Source organism: Vulpes vulpes, chromosome 8 (assembly GCF_048418805.1).
Source record: "Vulpes vulpes isolate BD-2025 chromosome 8, VulVul3, whole genome shotgun sequence".
Classification (NCBI taxonomy): Eukaryota; Metazoa; Chordata; class Mammalia; order Carnivora; family Canidae; genus Vulpes; species Vulpes vulpes.
In genome coordinates this window covers 14,592,820-14,614,807 of record NC_132787.1, presented here as the reverse complement: position 1 = coordinate 14,614,807, position 21,988 = coordinate 14,592,820, and the positions used below count along the sequence as shown (strand labels likewise).

At 34.3% G+C, this 21,988-nt stretch overlaps 1 protein-coding gene and 1 pseudogene across 1 annotated transcript in view; both read right to left on the bottom strand.

Moving 5' to 3' along the window:
- The window catches only part of CPNE8 (copine 8), a 214,150-nt gene that overhangs the window by 68,619 nt on the left and 123,543 nt on the right, over nt 1-21,988 (bottom strand). The window lies entirely within an intron of this gene.
- Nucleotides 13,067-13,922, bottom strand: LOC112921051 (bax inhibitor 1 pseudogene; annotated as a pseudogene).

The following is a 21,988-nucleotide window of genomic DNA, read 5'->3' as shown; positions in this document are numbered from 1 at the left end:
TTCCTCTAACTTGACTAATCTGGGCCAGGCCTACCAAGCATAGCAATATTTTTTTAAAATAACTAGAGGTTAAACAGTCACAGCAATGAGAGACACTTTTAAATGAAGTGCAGTTATGGTGACCCTAATTCAACTCATAGGTTGCAAACATTCTTACTGTTTAAACCTGTATTTGTAGAAGGGCAGCAGTGTTTTTTAGAGCTGATTAAAACTAAACTACTAACTCCAAAACAAGTAAAATATGCCAGAGGATTTGTGATTTCTCATGATCAACACAAAAAGTCATCTTTATGAGTCCAGATAAGTATGTATCAGCTGTCTCTGATTTTGCCAATTTTCTTTGCTTTTATTCTACTCAAAGCCTTTGACTTTGACAAGACTTTTCAGCATCTAAAAATGTTTTGTTTTTTGTTTTTTTTTTTAAACAAGAAAATACTACCTTCCACTGATTATTTATTTATTTATTTATTTACTTACTTACTTATTTGAGAGAGAAAATGAGCATGAGCAAGGGGAGGAGCAGAGGGAGAGGGAAAAGCAGACCTCCCTCTGAGCAGGGAGCCCAACACAGGGCTCAATCCCAGGACCCTGAGATCATGACCAGACCTGATGTCAGAAGCTTAAGCAACTAAGCCACCCAGATGCCCCTAACATCCACTGATTTAATATAAAAGGAAGTAGTTCTATTTCAAAATCTCAACAGATTCATCTTTCTTTTCCCCTCTAATCCTGATGGAGAATTTAGTTTACTTTGGAAAATCAGGAAATATGACCTTTAAGTATTCCTACATTATGAGCTTCTCTGTACGTAAATTTGCAGAACTATTATGATTCTTAATTAATTGTGCTAGTAAACACAGATTATAAACAAAGTTTTACAAAAGTACTTTTTCTTTGGAAAGTACTAGTTTATGTTTTTACCAGTAGAAATTATTATATACAAGATTTATCTGAATGTATTCATTGTAGAAATGATCATTTATCTCTAGCTTTGTTATAATTTTAAATAATTTCAAGAGATTTGCATTATTTTTGCTCCCTCCATAGATTATAATATTTCTGGACCTTCAAGAGGAAAGCAAATATAATCACTCTCAATATTAATAATTCAGAAGGAAAATTGGCTAATTTTATGTTTTAGCCACACCTGCTCCTTGATCCATTTCTAATACAGATAGAAATTTTAAAAGATATAAATAATATATATGTATAACGTAAGTCCTATTGTCATTTGGGGTATAAATATATATAAAATATCATATAGTAACATATAATATGTCTACATAATCACACATTTTAATATGTTTTTTGTTATTTAATATTTCATTTATTAATTGTATTTCCACTTATTTATTACATCTATACAAAGACTTGAGACAAACAACACTTCCTAAGACAAAGACAATACCTATTTTAAAAAGATTTTATTTATTTATTTGAGAGGGAGAGAGGGCATGAACAGTAGGGAAGGGCAAATGGAGAGGGAGAAGGAGACTCCCTGCTGATCAGGGAGTCCCTAAAGGGCCTCAATCACAGGACCCTGGGAACATGACCTGAGCCAAAGTCAGACGCTTAACTGACTGAGCCACTTAGGTGCCCCAAGACAAAGACAATATTTTTAATGTGGTTTATATTGGTACAGAATATGATATATAATATTATAAAGAAAATGTTTTATATAATGATTTACCATATTTATACCCAAACTATATGCCTACAGGAGTACTCCAATTTTTTAATACAACTTATAGACATATTTTTAAAGTATGCATATAAATGTTACATTATTTAAATTCCATGTGTATGTATTAGATATAATGTCAATTTTAACTACACATAAAGTCTAATTTTTTTACATAATTACCTTTAATTATTTCCATTTTCTCTAACAAGCTTAATGCACCAAAATATCATCAAGCAAAAATTTCTCATTCAAATTAAAATTTGCCTAAAGAAGAAGTGAATTGTAAATAGCCAAAAATTATTTAATATAAAATCACTTTTATCTAGCAACAGTTTCACAAATGCAATTTAATCCATTGAAAGGTAGGATGAAGTTTCTTTAGCTAGCCAGGACCTTTGAATATTTTTCTAGGATTATATTAATTAAAACGTTAACTGAGAGGGGTACCCGTCTTGGGCTCAGGTTGTGATTTTGGGGTCCTGGGATCCAGCCCCAAGTCTGTCTCCCTGTTCAGTGGAGAGCCTGCTCCTCCTTCTCCCCCTACCTGTCTCCCTGCTAGTGCTCTCTCACTCTCTCTGTAATAAATAAAATATTTTTTAAAAAGTTAACAGAGATAATGTGAGGTTAAAATATCCTCCAATTTCATGAACTTTTATATATTTATGTCATCCATGTCACATACTTTTTCCTCTCTAATTTCAAAGTGACTGAATTCTAGTTTTTACCTTGAATATTAATCTCTAGAAAGGTAGGTCTGTGTGATACACTAACCTGTTTCTGAAATTTAAACTATCAGCCATAAGTGTTATTTTTTCAGACTAATGAGAATAATAATAATTAGCATTATTATACTAAGCAAAACAACATATCAGAAGCAGGATTAGTATAAAATAAAGGCCAAAAGATCAGTTTTACACTTTTTTATTTTTAAATTTTTTTTTTCAAAAGATCAAAGTTTTAAAAAATGAGATATTAAATCTCTATTCTTGTACTTTTTCATTCTTTTGCTGTCATTGGTCTGTAGTTACATAAATACAACTCAAAGTAATTACCTCTCTTCCAGCATATTAATAACAGATACCTTCATTCAAGAATTCTAAAATATATATGCTAAGTTATAAGGAGATAAATTAAATTCACAGTTCTAAAAATTTTTATTTTAGCTATGCATCAGATGCATTTATAAATTATTCATTTATATATTTCTGGGTTAGCCACTGAAGAGAGGTTAGTACTTGTTTATATTTTACATTTTCACTCAAAGTTGCCACAGTTCATAGATAAATCTGATTATCTTTGTAGATTTCATATTATATTGCTAGCTTTGCATAATCTCTGTAAGCCTTGACTACCATTGTATATTATTAAGAGGTAATAATATCATCTTGTCTTGCTTTTTCACAATGATGAAGACTGGAACACAGTGATTCTATCACTTCTCTGCCAACTTCATTTTTTAATAAAAGGCACAAGGAAAACATTATGATAGGAGTTATACACACACATACACACATCACTGCCTGTCTGCTTGTCTGTCTGTCTCTCTCCCACACACATACCACTGTCTGTCTCTCTCATATACACACACACACACAAAAAAACCTCCCAGTCCAAATTCCAAAGCAGTAAAAGTTTGTAAGCTGTACACTACTATCCACTGCTACCCAAAGTTACGGTCTTTTCATTGGCAAACAATCCCTTCTTTGCCTCTGGCAGATCCTGTCCACAATGGGTGTTGGGGCACCACTTCCCAGTTATGCCAGAGTTGCCAACAGACATCATAAATGTTCTAGCTCTCTTGCCAACCTTGCTTGTAAAGCTGGCTACTACTTTACACACTCTCCCTGGCCACCAGTCTCCATACTGTCCTTTATCCTCTTGACAGACTGAGGGACACCAAAAGGGCAACACCGATCAATTGCTAAGAGTGAGCCACAAGTAGGAGGAAATTAAACTACATTTGCTACTGAAATTCTTTCAAACATATAGTTCAAATAGTGAACTTTCTTCTGTCAGTCTCAAGGTTTTAGATTTAATATACTTACTAGGAAAAACAAGTGTGTATCCAGTACAAAGTTATGTAAAATATTGTCATTGTAATTTTTAATTAACATGTACAGACAATTGGGATCATTCAAGTCCAAAAAGCAGCCCCCACCAAATTGACTAAATTATTTATCTCAAATAAAACCAAGTAATTAAAAAAATTATTTTATGCCATGTAGACCAAGCATTGTTAGTAAAAAACGTTATAAATTTTTAACAATAATCACCCATTTGGGTGAAATTTCACATTTAGAAATGATAGAATTTACTGTAAACCCGGACTTCAATCTCATTTGGCAGCTCAAATCTCTCAGATTTGAAAGAATTTCACCACTGAAGACTGTGTGCTTATTTTTATATTAATACAAAAGTGATAACTACTTATTGCCATTCAAGATTTAAAATTTTTCTTTGAATTCCTATATTATTACCCTTTATACTCTTGAAATGAAAATTATTTTCTTATATTATTTATGGAGGAAAAAACTTTTTAGGTATTTTGAGAGGCTTTTATAATTCTTTATGTGGCTTTGAGGCATGTTACTTTTATGATAATGGTTTTAACAATATGATTATCTTCAAAATATTAAAATATGAAAATAGAATAACCCAACTCATAAAAGTTATTTTTTGTATTAGTAATTTAAATAAATTAATATATTTTTTAACCAAATGAGATTCCAGGAGACTATCAAGCAGAATTTCAGAAACATTGAGTTCCCAAGAGATACAAATCTAAGGGATTAATCAAAGAATTAAAAGTACTTAGTGAATTGGTGTTTGGGTTGCTTAGATGGGATAATACTTATATGTAGAAGCTCTTCCTTTTCAAAAATAAGAATAGTAGAAATCTTGTCCTTAAAATACATACAATATAACTAATTTGAAAATTCAGAAAACAGAATTTTCTAGTAGAAAAGAAAGAAATATCTATGCAACACAATAAATATGTCTGCCTGTAAGTTTTACCTTTGGAATCTACTGACTTTGGGTAAATCTTTAGGCTTTCTAGCAAAATTTTTTTCACCTCTCAAAACTATAAATACATTTTCTTATTCACTTCCCCAAAAAAGTTGAGTTAACTAACTGAAGTTGTTCTGAACAGAACACCACAAACTTGTTTTGGAGTCTTTGAAGAAAAATACTATCTTTGAAAATGGCCATAAATGCAGCTCTAATCTCCATATATGTTAAAATTAATTTTAGAGGTCAAATTTTTTTTATAATACATACAACCCATTGGCTTGTTCACTATTCTCTAATATATACAAATGTATTAACATGTAATCTAAAGTACATGTACAATTGACTTTTTCCACATATTAAATATTTTATTCTATACTTTTAGGAAAAATTACACTAAAGAACTATGTAGATAACAATGTCTTTAGACAGGCAATGTGAAGATTTAAATGTAAGGTTATTTTTCTATAAATCTAAATAAACCTTCCAATTGTTAATTCACTTTAAGCATAAATCATAGGAAAATGACACATCGTAAGTTTTTTCTCTTGTTTGTATGTTTATCTATGTACAAAATCACAAATTGAGGCCAAAAAATGTGTTAATAAGTTTTTTCTCTATTCTAGAGTTATAATTGTAGAATAGTGCTAGTAAACCAAACAACTAAAGTAGCATAATCTATAAATATTCATACACTTTCATGTGTTTTCCTGTATATATCAATCTGGGTATTTAGAAGATTTGGTTTCTGAAAACGTTGCCAATAACTTTGTAACACCCCATAGCTTGGTATATACAATTGAAATGAATACATGCCATATGTAATTACATGCCAACTGTACATATAGTTGTAATACATGCCAACTATACATATAGTTGTATATAATCAACCTAAAAATCCAAAACCACAGATTTTGACATCGTTAGGTACTTTATATAAGAAATACTAATCATAGGAAAAATTGTGATACCAAAAATTTATCTAGTTATTTTTAAGGACCTTATTTAAAACAGTTACTCAGTACTTCCTTTAACTGAACCTCAATGCCAAATAATTATATTTAATTTGTTTAAATATGCACAAAGAACAGCTTAGAAAAATGAAAAAGAATGGTTTATTCTCAGATATTCTTTGATGGTGTCAAATTCAGTGCAATGCCAAAAATGTGAATTTTAGATGAGATCAGCTTAATATAAAATGTTACTGATTTTTAGTAACTTAAGTTGTAATAAACTATATTATCTGGTTTAAACTACAATGCAAAAATTACTCCAAGTATTATGAAATGTACACACAAAAGAAAGTCTTCTATTTCTAATGAAGTGGACAATCAAGGCAATTGTTTAGACAATTCAAAATATGATTGCTTATTTCATATAAAACTATTTTTAAGATTTTGTTTTTCCTTTTCAACTTCTATGTACAGACACAAGTTAGAAATTATGAGTACCAAAACTTGTTCCCAAGGAAGCTGGAACTAAGAATGTCATAGCTGAACTTAGAGCTTAAATATCAAAATTAGAATAGAAATGCTTGATGGGGAACAGCAAAGCAAACTTTTGGACATAAAATATCATCTGTATCATTTAGGGAACTCAGCTTTTATCCAGACCAGTCAGTAATTTAGCCAAAAATGTTTGAAAAATAAGTAAATAACACCAAGCACTTAAATATATACCAATATTTACCAAACCTAAATTGATATTGGTAGTGATACTATTCTATTTGTCTTAATTTTTCTCCAGATCAGCAACTATAAAATTTTCCTTTATAAACATGATTTGAATGAATAAATGGCTACAATATATTTTTGTCTTATTTCAATTCTCTCAGGTTATGTCTACAATAGTCATCTCAAATGCTAAAGGTAAGAACTTATGTTTCAAAGAAAAGATCTGGAATTCTGAATACCATGTTCTATTTTTCCTATACTAAGAATCAAAAGATAATGGTAAATAAAGACAGTGTTTAGAAAGATAATTAGAGGAATAAGCAGTAGTTTGGTTTGAAAACCAATTACTACTTAAGAGTCATGTAAAATGGACAAATCATTTCCACATTTTGAATCTTAATTTTCATGTCTGGAAAAGAACAATAATAATATTTCCTATTGGGCTTTATTTTTTTGAGAATTGAGAGGAAATATGTAAAATTGCTTGGGACATCTAATTAAATTTAAAGCTCTTATAATGAACGATCTTGAAATTGGATTCCCAAGCTTTCCAAAATGCAATTTATATAACAAAAAGACTGCATACCCACCACATTGTCTCTTTCTTATTCATTTTCGCTCTCTTTCTAACCAATTTCAATGAAATATTAAAATTGTTACAAAGTAAAGGTATTTGGCAAATTCACGTCTATAGTTAACTTCTCACTTGCTAAATTTTAATAAACTGTTTTTCCCAGGACTTAGTTGTCACTAGCTTAGTTTTACGTGTGTTTGGAATACTCTTGGGTGATTAACAAACACTATACGGCTATATAGCACATATAGGTAACACAAAAATCTCAAATTGCCTTGGTGTTTAGAATCACAGAGAAAATAATGGGTGATGATTGTATATCTAAACATTCTTTTGCATAAGTGATCAGCATCTTTACTACCAGAATGTCTTCATCACTCACATCTAGAAGTTTCATTTAACTGTAAGACTTGTATATAGAATTTTCCCCCAAAACTCTCAGTGAGTGATCACATGTACCTTTTTGTGTCAAATGATCTTTTCAGTAGAAGATTCTCAATCTATGCCTTTGATTTACACTCCAGCATCTCTCTAATTCCTGAACTTCATATTTCTAATAGCCTGATACACATGCTCCACTGTGATATATAACTTTAAAAAGAGGAATTGGAGGTGAAAGAAAAGAAATTCAGGGAAGCACAAAAGTAATCTTGGGGGAGATAAAGAGAAGGAAGGTAAAACCTATCCAGGTCCTGAAAACATCTATATCTGTTAGAAAGAGAGAGAGAGCTGTGTTTTGTAGAAGAAAGCACAACAAACTTAGGGTGATGTGATCTGAAATGTTTTCGTTCCTCTGACATGAGTTCATCATGAGTTCTAGTATTGTCTGATTGAGACCATCCACTAGGTTTACATTTGGGAGTTTCTCATCAAAACTAACCAAAAGCTTCACCAGAATAAAAAGCTTCTACACAGCGAAGGAAACAATCAACAAAAGCAAAAGACAATCTATGGAATGGGAGAAGATATTTCCAAATGACACATCTGATAAAGGGTTAGTATCCAAAATATATAAGGAACTTATAAAATTCAATACCCAAAAAATGAATAATCTCATTAAAAAATGAGCAGACAACATGAATAGATGTTTCTCCAGAGAAGACATACAGATGGCCAAGAGACACATGAAAAGATGCCCATCTCAATCATCAGGGAAATGCAAATCAAAACCACAATGAGATATCACCTCACATCTGTCAGAATGGCTAAAATCAACAACATAAGAAAAAACAGGTATTGCTGAGGATATGTAGAAAGGGAACCCTCTCGTGCTTTTGGTGGGAATGCAAACTAGTATAGCCACTTTTGGAAAAACAGTATGGAGTTTCCTCAAAAAGATAAGAATAGGACTATCTATGACCCAGCAATTGTGGTAGCAGGTATTTACCCAAAGAATATAAAAATACCAATTCAAAAGGATAAAGGCACCAGGTGTTTACAGCAGCATTATCTATAATAGCCAAATTATGGAAACAGCCCAAGTGTCATCAACTAATGAATGGATAAGGAAGATGTGGTGTATATATACAATAGAATATTAGCCATAAAAAGAAGCAAATCTTGCTGTTTGCAATGATAGGAATAGAACTAGAGAGTAAAATGTGAAGTGAAATACGTTAGTCAGAGAAAAACAAATACCATATGATTTCATTCATCTGAGAATTTAAGAAACAAAACAAATGAGCAAAGGTGAAAACAAAGAGAGAAAGGTAAACCAAGAAACAGACTTTTAACTATAGAGAACAAACTGCTGGTTTTTTTTTTTAATTTTTTTTTATTTATGATAGTCACAGAGATAGAGAGAGGCAGAGACACAGGCGGAGGGAGAAGCAGGCTCCATGCACCGGGAGCCTGATGTGGGATTCGATCCCGGGTCTCCAGGATCGTGCCCTGGGCCAAAGGCAGGCGCCAAACCGCTGTGCCACCCGGGGATCCCCCAAACTGCTGTTAAGAAGGGAGGTGAGTGGGGTAGCCTGGGTAGCTCAGTGGTTTAGCCCCTGCCTTCGGCCCAGGGCCTGATCCTGGAGACCCGGGATCAAGTCCCACGTCAGGCTCCCTGCATGGAGCCTGCTTCTCCCTCTGCCTGTGTTTCTGCCTCTCTCTCTCTCTCTCTCTCTCTCTCTCTCTCTCTCCCTCTCTGTGTGTATCTTATGAATGAATAAATAGATTTTTTTTTTAAAAGAAGGGAGGTGAGTGGGTAGGATGTGTTAAATAGGCAAGGGGGATGAAGGAATGCACATTTTGTGATGAGCACCAGTGGTATATGGAAGTCTGAATCACAATATTGTACACTTGACTAATATTACACTATATGATCACCAACTGGAATCTGACCAAAAACTTTAAGGAAAAACCTACTAAAAGTTTAGATTCACCAACACCAAAACCAGACCCATAATATTCACCTCTTTCCCCACAAACTGATGAGTTAGCAATCCCCGATTTCCCTATTTCTCTTAATGACGCACATTTTTCATTGTCAACTACATTCAGAATCTGAGAATTGTGTTCTACTTCAGTATCCAACTGTGATTATCCAGCTGTTAAAAACATAGATTCCATTCCTTACCACTGGCCCTAGTATCTAGCCTCATTTGGTGTAAAGCACTGAAAAGCTGTCAAACCATGCAGTCAATCTGGAGCAAGAAACTTAACCCCATTTCATTTATCAGCAAGATCAAGAAGATAATAAGTAATTAATGCCTACAGGATTCTTGTGAGGATCAAATGAGAAACTGTGTGAAAGTATTTTGTAAGCTCTGTGCATATTAAAAATGTAATTTAGTTGTTTCTCATGACAAGGGTTTTATTATTTTTTTATTGCCTTTACTACAACCTAATAGAGGTCTCATTACTAGCTCAACAACTTCCCTGACCTCCTAACAAGTTTTTGCATTTACGTGTCTCCCTGAATCCAAGTCATCCTACAGATATTTTCCCCTAGCTCTGATCATGCTACATTGTCCTTGGTTCATGATACAGGAACAAAATCTCTTAATGGCTCCAAAGTTCTGAGGGAATTCACTACATACTCTTGTCTCTCAGAGGCCTTCCATCATATGGTCTTGACCTGCCTTTGTACATCTGTATTTCCTATTAATTCCTTCTAATACATTATTACTTACTCCCAACCAAAAGCCCAAAACAAAACCCTTCATTTTCTGGGTTCACAAAATCACTGCTTTTAAAATTCCCACTCTCCTTTCAGGTGAATCACCTATCATACTTTGTCATAAGGATATCTGGATACTTCCACTTGAAATATGAACTTACCTTTCTTGGAAATTTAACAATTATACCCTTCTCAAGAAACATGCTCTGGCTACTATTTTGCTCCTGGGAACTATACGTACACTCTGTAAGTACTGTACAGTTCTTCAATCCATGACCTGGATTGTCAATCATTTTTTAATTACTTTGTAATAACTAGCATAGCGATCTGCACTTAATAGATGCTCAAAAAAACATTGGTTCAGTTTAATTGTATTGATCTTCTGTTCCTAATCTCAGAAAAAAAAAATAATGGTTTCATCAACTAAGATTTTTTATTTTCCATTATACAGTGAGTTATCTTACAATGGTTCTCAACCCAAATCTGTATTAGGATGAACTAGGGAGTTTTTTCAAGCAATTCATATTTAGACTGTATCCCAAGCCTATTGAAGCAGTATCTAGCGAAGTATCACAGTAAGAAAAGGGCCCCCAAGTGTTTCTCAGGACACTCGAGCTGAGAACCACTGCTGTAAATGGTCCATAGTGTTTCTGGCAATAAGTGAAAAATACATTTTATTCTTGATTACAGGAAAAGATGAAAGTTTTTTCTATTTCATAGAATGGAGGTGACATTTAAAATCATTCTAGAGACGTACAAAATATTCTTCAACATAAGCAAAGGGAAAACTCTTTTGAACATGAATCAAAAACCTTTTGGGATACAATTGATAAAACTACCTGTAGTCACAAATATGTTAATAAAGGCAACATTTTATCCAGTAACTTAGTGGTTAAAAATAATTACCATGAATGGGGAAAGAGGTAAGCCTTCCTATTATTTCTCTTGAAAATACACATTTCTCATGTATGTTATAATACATATAAGCTGTTTTTTTTTTCAGACTAAAATTACAAACTGTGAAATAGTCTGAAGGATGGCATGAGATGATAATAAAAATGACAAAAACAAATAATGTTGTGTTGCTTCAGGGTTGAATTACTAAATATCTTATCTACAGAAGCATACAGCTCTCAAAATGGTATTTAAAACTGCTTCCTTTCTTTAGGAGACTGTTCTTTAGTGAACAGCATCTTTATAAGGAATTATTCTTGAATGTTTTGCATATAATAGAAACAGAGATGTTTTAATTTTAGGGACAGAAACTAAGGACCCATGAAGATGTTAATAGGAACTTGAATCAAAACCATCAGCAGTAAAGAAAGCGGTACCTTAATTTTTTTGGAGAATAAGTGCAATTAAGTTTCCTTTTTCTTACTGCTCAATTTTGAAATAGGATCTAGAATCCTACATATGGAAAATACAGATTGAATTTGCATATGATTTGGATGTTTTTGTCTCTGCAACTAGTAAGACAAGAGTGTAATATATATTAGTTCAATGAATGAGGACAAAATTAAAATGTGGTTTCTATAAAAATTAATTGGAAACTTGGAATAAACAGGCAATCTGTGAGCCAGTTTAACTTTTGCCACTTCATTCACACTACACCATATGATGCTTTTCTAGGTATATATTCTACTGGTTTGATTTTCACCATGTATAATCCAGGGGTATACACAAATATGTTCATGAAGCACTAATCATAATAACTGAAAAAATGTCTCTCAGGGGCAGCCCGGGTGGTTCAGCAGTTTGGTGCCGCCTTCAGCCCAGGGCCTGATCCTGGAGACCTGGGATTGAGTCCCACGTCGGGCTCTCTGCATGGAGCCTGCTTCTCCCTCTGCCTGTATCTCTGTCCCTCTCTCTGTGTCTCTCATGAATAAATAAGTAAAATCTTAAAAAAAAAAATGTCTCTCAGTATTGGAATGAACAAATCACATGTAACATGAACAAATCTCACAACTTAATGTTAAGGAAAGCCAGACACAAAAGAGTACCTACTATGCAATTCCATTTATAAAAAGTTCAAAAACAGTCAACACTAAGGCATTTAAAAAAAAAGTCTGGAAAACGGTTACTTGGTAGGGGGGCCATAATAAATGGAAGAAGGAAGAAGAAGGCTTCTGCAATCTAGTAAAACCATTTCTTGATGTGGGTGCTGAATATACATGGTATATTTCATTTATGAAAATTCATTGAGCTGCATATTTATGATTTGTGCACTTTTCTATATTACATTAATATTGACTTAAAAAGCTTATTTTTAAAAAGGACCCTCTTTGCTCCATCTCTTATGTTTGGAAAGAACTTCCAAATTCAGAGATTATTTCTTTTTTTTTTAAGATTTATTTATTTATTTATTTATTTATTTATTTATTTATTTATTCAGAGAGAGAGAGAGAGAGGCAGAGACACAGGCAGAGGGAGAAGCAGGCTCCATGCAGGGAGGCCGACGTGGGACTCGATCCCGGGTCTCCAGGATCACACCCCGGCTGCAGGCGTCGCTAAACCGCTGCGCCACCGGGGTTACCCCCAGAGATTATTTCATAGTCTTTTATTTTTTTCTCTTTGTGTTTTATTCTTTCTGTTAATATGGAAATGTTTTGGTCAATAATATGCATTTTGATTAACTCTTCAGTAAATTTAAATCTTATACATAATTTCAAATCATATAAAAGGCTCGATTGGTTTTTATCCAATGTATGATTATTCCTATTCTCATTCTAAGTTAAAACTTGGTTGGCCTTAAAAAAAACAGCTTTCTTTCCTAGCAGATCTCTGCCTGAATTACTGCAGAATACTGGGTTCTGATAGTTATAGATTTTAATACTAAATCATGTCTACAGACCAAATTAAAAAGTAACATTTTCAGGTAATTTGAGTTCTTTTTCTATGCTACAGGGGAGCAACTTTTGCCACCCCAAAATGTGTCTCTTTAGCATGTGGATTATTTTAGGCTGATTCTTTTTTTTTCTTTTTTTCTTTTTCTTTCTTTTTTTTTTTTTCTGATGCTTTTCATTATCACAGAACACACCACCTGCAATGTGTGCAAAGAAGAAATGAGGGGTAGAAGGAGAGGTCAAAATGGGAAAAAGGCTGGATGGGCAATTTCACTTCTTCTCTTTCATCTTGTCCTTTTCATTCATAGCCAGGATCATCATGAGTTTTCTGAAGAGGGTAATGAAATCTAAGAAGAGGTCAACGCAGTGCCAGATACAATCCTTATCTACATTTTCAGCCTTTTCAATAATGAGTTGAGTACCAAAAAGGACAAAGCCACACATGACCACCAGCCCCACATACGGGTTTGCCTGGAAAAGCCAAATGGATCCAAAGAAAAAGTTCCCCAGGGAATATAAAAGCATCAAACTCATGGCTGACATCAAGACACCTCCCAGAAAGAGGTAGCTCTGGCACCTGGCATAGAGGGCAATCAGGGTGAAGCAGGTAAAGATCACTGCTGTGCCCATGAAGGCAGTGGGAAGAATGCTGGGGTTGATGACAATGCACAGCTCCAGAGCAGGGCTCAGGCCAACTCCTGTAAGGAAAGCAAATCCAGCAAGAAGTCCCAGTCTTCTTGCTCAGTTTCATGGCTATGAGGTGTTGCCATTAGGCAAATCATCGACCCCAGGGAGCCCAAGGCAGAGAGCAGGCCAGACTGAAGGAAATGAGTGACCACATGGACATAGACCCCTGCAGGCACCACAAACATACAGAGGGCAAAACTGGCATAGACCTTCTTCAGGTACTGCTGTGTCAAGGGGTTATGGAAAATTTTAAGAGTGCATCAAAGTTGATCTTCCGATCAAATATGTTCATGATGCCAGAGTTTGTGGGACACAGCCTCCGCTTGGCCTCTTAGGAACCTACATAGTTCTTCTACCACCAGATGCGCTTCTAGAGAGATTATTTTCAAGGAACAGAATTCTCAGGAAGAACCTCTGACCTTCCACCTAATTGCCTAAGAGAATTTAGATAGAGGACCTGCTCTAGGAAGGGAATTGTCACCATAGATTATTATAATACGAACTAGGTATGGTAAACAGGGAGGAACTTTTAGCAAAGTCTGTTTGTTAAAATTCATCCTGTGTCTCAATTGTTTCTGTAGGGCCAGCAAACATGTCTTACCACACATTTATTCTTTTTCTATTCCTGTGAATTAGTCTCCTTCCCTTTGAAGTCCCAGACCTCTACCCACTTACTTCTCCTTAGCTCTGAAAGGCATATAAGCCTCAATTGCCTGGCTGCCTATGGATCTCATAGTCTTATGGAGCTCCCACATGTATGTAGTTACATTTATTTTTCTCTTGTGAAGGACACTTGCATGGCTCAGTGGTCAAGCATCTGCCTTCATCTCAGGATATGGTCCCAGAGTCCCAGGATTGAGTCCCACACCAGGCTTCCTTCGAGGAGCGTGTTTCTCCCTCTGTCTGTGTCTCTGCCTCTCTCTTTGTGCCTCTCATGAATAAATAAATAAAATCTTTAAAAAATAAATTTTCTCTCATGAATCTGTCTCATGTCAATTTAAGTCATAGACCAGCCAAAAGAACCTTTAAGGGTAGAGAAAAATTTTCCTTCCCAACAATACCAAAATGTTAATCCTAATTTACCAATGATGGCACCGGAGGTACAAAATTATTAACTTTATAAAAGTTAATTCTATACTAATGAATTCACACCAGTGACAATAATGGCATGATTTCATTTATTCCTTAGAGATGCTGGAGTTGAAAACTGACTGTATATGGTAGCTGAGAGCAAAGGAAGGGTCAATATAATTATGATCTTTCAAGTCTGTAAACCTGGGATTATAGTAATGCCTGGAGATAATACTCAAGGGTTCTAAATCCAGTAGAGTCAAACCTGGGATTATGGTAATGCCTGGAGATAATATTCAAGAGGTGTAAATCCAGTAGAGTCAAAGTAAATGTAAAAATACAAAAACATATGTCTACTCACCCAGTGTACATGGTGAGTCTACTCTAAACCTATTATATACTCTTCACTCTTGAGTCTCTTGTATGCTTCCTACTACCCCAGTTTCCAAGGACATTCCCCAGGGCTCTCCAGGCCACCCTGTAATCCAACAATGAAAGGCTGACCCTAGCAAAGAGAAGGGTTTCTGGGACCTACTTCTATTATACAGCTCTCATCTATTTTGATGGTGGATAAACATTTTGAATATCTCCTCTGGTAATCTCATGATGGAATAAAACCTATGAGAGGAAAGGCAGATGCAGTGATGAAATTGATGATTAATTCAAGTAGGACATAAATATGTTTGGTCTCTTCTTTGTAAAATAAAGAGTTAAGTCTAAGACCCTTAGGGACTCTAATATTACCTTATATTATAAAAACTAGAAATTAACTTACATTCTAAATTTGACTTTACTTTCTAATAGAGGCAAATAAAATAGTAAGGTGATCATAAATCAAAAGTTACACTGTAAAGTGTATTTGTTGATTTGAATTTGATAATTGTGCTGTTTAGTCAGTGAAAATCATCAGTCCTTGAACATTGAATAAAGCAGAAAAAATAATCTGTGTGATGAGAAGATCATAGATATGTGAATATAAAATCTAAGATGTCAGGAAATGGTAAAAAGAGAGAGAAAATGACAGCTGAATTAATTATTCACTGACTGAAGTTTCACTACAGAAATATCATCACCAATATTCAAGACAATTTCATAATTTCAAGTAAAGAGTGGAAATGAAAGGATAAATAACAAACATTAATGGAGGACTGTGTGTTCACCAGAAAGACAACAGAGTTATTTCAAATACCCTCTTCCATAATATTGAAATAACATAGTAAGAAGCTAATACATTCAACTACATGATAATACTATAACTTCCATTGTAAGAAATAATAAGACAAAACAAAGTCCTTGACCTCAGAGGGTTTACAATTTAAAATGATAGACAAGGCAGAAACAAAATTTCAGCATAAGTCATAATATTCTAGACAGGGTAATAAGCATTCCTAAATGGCAAACACACAAAACAGAGGGATTAAATGAGTTTAGAGGTATAGGGAAAGCTTTCAGACAATTGATAGCATTTATACTGAACCTGAACAGGGACGCCTAGTGGCTCAGTGGTTGAGCATCTGCCTTTGGCCCATGGTGTGATCCTGGGGTTCTGGGATCGAGTCCCTCATCTGGCTCCCAGAGAAGCCTGCCTATGTCTCTGCCTCTCTCTGTGTCTTTCATGAATAAATAAAATCTTTAAAAAAATAATATTGGGCCTGAACAGAAAGCCAACAGGCAAAATTTAACACAGAAGTAGAAGGATATACAAAATGTATTAAAGAACACTAAAATATATTTGTGTAAAGATTAGAGATGTGTATTTTCACTAACCTGGCAAACTGTTTAGCACATCAGAAATGCTCAATAACAGTTTCTTCCAGAATCAATTAATGAAGTTTCTATTAGAACATAAATAGAAACATAGAGACATACAAAAATAAAATTTTGATTCCCACATTAGGTATCAATATATATAAATAATTAAATGAGTCTTTAATGAAGGTTAAGAATTGTATACTGAAGGGAAAGGGGACAAGAGAGGACAAAACCCATCCACAAACTATCTAAATTTGTTGGAGGTGGGAAGTAAAAGTAGCATGTCAGTAGTTAACATGTGGATTATGAAATTCCATTTATCAACATTTTTGAAAAGTCTCAAAGAAGGGACACCTTGATGGCTCAGGGGTTGAGCATCTGCCTTTTGGCTCAGGATGTGATCCCGGATTACCGGGATCAAGTCCCACATCAGGCTCCTTGCATGGAGCCTGCTTCTCCCTCTGCCTGTGTCTCTGCCTCTCTGTGTCTTTCATGAATAAATAAATAAAATCTTTTTTAAAAAGTCTCAAAGAAGTGGTGGTTAGGGGAATAAGAAAACAGGCTGAATCTTGTCTATTGAATACACATTTAGGACCTTCAGGTTACTGCAAGCAAGGAGAGGGCTAAATTTTTCTTTTAGGGAAAGATTAATTAGAATAAGTGAGGAAATTTAAAATAAATAAGACAAATATTAAAGGTTTATACATGCTCCTCCTAAATGAGTTCTAAATGTTTTATACTACTTACAAGTAAGTTCTTGAGTGAAGCACTGGATCAAGAATCACTGTTATTTCACACCATGATGATGCATAATTGCAGAAATAAGACACCAAGTGTGTTTATCAAATATCTTCAAAGGTATTTATCTGGCATTTCACAGATAAATGAAGTTTGCACTTTCTTGTAATAAGTGTCACCATTTAAAAAGACTCCATGAGATACAATGCCAAGTGCTAATAATGAAACTTTTAGTCTCCTTTCTCATCTGACTTCAACAGTCAAATTTTATGATTGGCAGTTCACTAGTTCAGCCTTTTCATCAAATCATCTTCCGGGCAACAGCGATCTACTCTACTCGGTGGCCCATTTACAATCAGACCCACATTAAAGCCACATGGTTTTAATGCAGAGCTGCTCTGTTAATGCTCCCTGAATTTTAAATTAAGCTACAAAGTCAGCTGAAGCTACTTCAAGCAATTGAAGCTTTTCAAAGATACCACCACTGATTGCTTTGTAACCCAGACAAGTCAGTTTCTCAGCACTTCAGCTTTTCAATTGTTAAAATGAGGTTTAAATAGTCTTTCTTCACATCCCTTGACGAAATGGTGGGAATTATGGAGATGATTTTAGTAAAGTGGTTTAACTTGTTGAAAATTGGTACATTTACACTGATTATTCATACCAAGGTCAAGCAATGTCTCTGCACTCTCAGACCACTGCCAATGTGTTTAAAAAAAAAAAAAAAGACAAATAACTGTATTTCCTCTGTTCCAAATTAGCTCAGGATACCCATTTTAATGTCAACTGGTTACTTGCTCAACAGCATTGCCAAATTTTTGTATGCTTCAGAGATGCACAAGATGTTTGTTACAGAATTAATTTCAAGTTGATGAACTGAGTCAAACATACCATTAGATTTCTGACCCAAGATCACACCACTTCCTGAAGTTCCTAATCTATGAATGTAATTATCACCTCAATTATCTGAAGTGCCCTAGCTAGTAAGACAAAATGTGATTGTAAGGAAGTAAACACCGTCAAGCATTGTTTACTTAAATTTTTGACTGAAATATTCTCTCTAACCAAAAGATCAGATTACTTTTATTTATTTATTTATTTACGATAGTCACAGAGAGAGAGAGGCAGAGACACAGGCAGAGGGAGAAGCAGGCTCCATGCACCGGGAGCCCGATGTGGGACTTGATCCTGGGTCTCCAGGATCACGCCCTGGGCCAAAGGCAGGCGCCAAACCATTGCGCCACCCAGGGATCCCAAGATCAGATTACTTTATTGGTTTCCCATGTTCAAATTGATACACCAGGGCAGCCTGGGTGGCTCGGTGGTTTAGCTCCGCCTTCGGCCCAGGGTGTGATCCTGGAGACCCCCGATCGAATCCCATGTCAGTCTCTGCATGGAGCCTGCTTCTCCCTCTGCCTGTGTCTCTGCTTCTCTCTCTCTCTCTCTCTCTCTCTCCTCTCTCTCTGTGTGTGTTTCTAATGAATAAATAAAAAAATAAAAAAATAAATTGATACACAAAATAATATAGATATCTGACCAGTTTTTCCCCACTTTATAAGGGGACACCTCTAAACTTCTATGAAATACAGACAAAACTGATTTAAAATTAAAACAAATAATTGATAAAGTTACTTATGATATATATTTTGTATAGATTTATTAAGCTCTACATGATGCTATCCAGCACAGCAGTTGCCAAAGAGATGTTGCAATAGGGCATTTGAAACAGAGCTACCCTGAATGCAGTATGTTGCAAGCATAAAGTACACACCAGGGATCCCTGGGTGGCGCAGCGGTTTGGCGCCTGCCTTTGGCCCAGGGCGCGATCCTGGAGACCTGGGATCGAATCCCACGTCGGGCTCCCGGTGCATGGAGCCTGCTTCTCCCTCTGCCTGTGTCTCTGCCTCTCTCTATCTCTCTGTGACTATCATAAATAAATTAAAAAAAATAAAATAAAAAAAAATAAAGTACACACCAGGTTTCAAAGATTTAGTATAAAAAATGTAAAATGTCTCATTAATAACTTTATATTGGTTCCATATTACAATAATATTTTGCATATATAGAAATATATTATTACATCAGTTACATTGGTTTATTTTTAGTTTTTAATGTTGCTACTAGAAAAATTTTAATTATATATGTGATTTGTATTATATTTATACTAGACAATGCTGGTATAGCTGTCAAAAAAAAAAGTGGGAGGAATCCACCGAGTAAATCAACTTTTCTAAATAAAGGAAACAAAAATTCTCAATCTAGACAGAGAATTTAAAAATTGATACATGTACAAGATTTATGACAGGTACTAAAGATGACAGGAAGACAAAGAATAGGAAACAGCTGCTGATAATGACATCATATCATGAAATATAATGAACGTCAAATCATATTCACTGTGATTTAAGGAAAGAATATCTACATTGGGAAATCATGTCAAATAAACAAAAATACATGTAAAAGTATAATAACTGTATATTATTATAAGCACATGTGACCACAAGCTGGAATACAAACTTGTGTAACAATCCACATAGTGACTAATATTATTGCATTATAAAATTAATATCTGATTTTATGGCATTTATGCATCATTGTAATTAGAGTGTGCCTTTTCAGTTTCATAAACTATTTTATTTAGTAAAACATCTATCAAAAATTATTTAATCATGATTTTAATTTTGCTTTTTATATGTCTTTCTCTAACATGATTATGCTACCACTGAAAAGGCTAATTAGTGCACACAGATTATATAAAACTGAAATTTCTTACATTAAAATATGGGCCTATATCCTAGATTAAGAAGCATTGTACCCTAACATTAAAAATTATTAAATCAGTTATAAAATTACAGTGCATTGCCTCAATTATTCTGCTAATCATATAATCCATCTCCGAGGAATATTTAAAGTTCCCCCTAACAATCCTTCCCCTCCCATCTTCATCCTCTTTTATTGTCAGATAGTCTTGAACTCCCCAGATCTGCTTTTGAACATGCTGTCACTGATGGTATATTGAAGTGAAATTCAAAAATAAATCAACATAGGATGTACCATCACCAATCTTCTCCCCAAATAGGTAAAGATTTAATGACAAGACTTTATAAAATCTCAATATCTAAATATTTTCTTTCCATCTAAGTTCATATTCTCAAAGATAAATCATTGTATATTGAAAAAAAAATTCCCCAATCTAATGGCTCAAACCTTCACTTCTTTTTTCCGGTTTAGCCTTCACTTCTTGTAACTACATTTTCTAATTCCCCCATTTTTTTATTTCTTTCTCTCTCTTGCTCTTATTCTCACTGTACCTCTTATTTTCATAATCTAAGACAGCTCTTTTCTACAATTCACTGGCTCTTTAAATAGCTATCAGGATTCTTTCAAAATCTGTAACACTCATTTCTCTCTACCTAACTTCCCGTTAGGTAAGACTTGCTACCTGGTAATATGTCCTCCACGTCTCTAGGTAAAAGAAAATGTTATGTAATGACATACTTATGTTAAAAGGTTTCCTAAATAGTCCTTGCATTCTTCTTAATTACATTATCAGCTACCAAAGACTCATAGAGTAAGACCAATGTCCAAATAATACCAATGTCCAAGGGAAGCCTTTTATTTAACTGCCAGAATTTACAATTATGTTATGGAAATATAGTATATTAGTCATGAGTGAATTGTTGGAAATATAGTGCTAGAGTTCAAGTCCTGGCTCCACCATTTATTAGCTGTGTGACCTTAGGTACCTTACTTTGTTGCCTTGATTTCTCTATCTCTAAAATGGTATTAATATAGTACCTATTTCTTATCGTGAAAATTACAAAACAAAAAACATGAAAAATTCCAAGATAATTCTGACCTCAAAAACTATTCAAAATTTTTGTGGCTCAGATGTAGACTGGAGACACAAGGAGAGTGATAAAATCTCACTTTTCAAAACAGGGCAATAAAATACCTACAATGTCTGCAAATTTAGTATTAAAGGTCATAGATGCAAATGAAATCTGAATTTATACCATTCATTTCATACTGTTAAAAAAAAAACCATTTCCTTAATTTCCCAAAATTACTAGGGAAAGGCTAGTAATTCTGCTCATTCTCAATTAAAATTTAAAACAGGGAAGGTGATATAAAGCACAAAATCCTATTTTACTCAGATTGGTACTATTTCTTTTTCTATTATTTCTGAGGTGCAAAACTCCTTTTCTAAGTGCATAAAATTTAATGAAACAGTGGAATGTGTCCTATAGGATTGCTTTCTCCTATGAGAAAATAAAATGTTTTCTACTGAGATTTCTCCAGAATGCATATAGAATTCTTGTAAAGGAACCCTAGATAATTAGTTAATTAATTAATTAATCTTACAGAAATATAAATATCTGTGGTGGAACACGGATTGTCTTTCAGAGTAACTTCCAACAGGGTTAAGATGCTTTAGCACAGTTATGCTGGGGGTATCATATGAAGATAGAACTCAATTATTTGGTAGAGCTGAAGTGTAAGATAGTATCCTCATTCCTCTCTCCATCTTCCCTTATCATCCATGAAAAGGAGAAAATACTAGTTGAGCCAAATTCTAAGGCACAAATTGAACTCTGTGTGCAAATGTCACATACGTACTTCTGTGTGGCTCTCCAATTAGTCATTTTCCTACCTAGGTAGCAGAAGGGATGTCCCCCCTCAGGACAGTCCAGACATCTCAGAGAAACTTGTTCCTATATTAACAAGAGTGCTCAGGTATTCAGAAACCCTAACTCTTTGGGCTAGGCTTCTGACTTATATAAAATGCACTGAAAAAGGCCTTGCTCAGATCTTGAGCTTCAACTTCACACTTCAACTCCATTT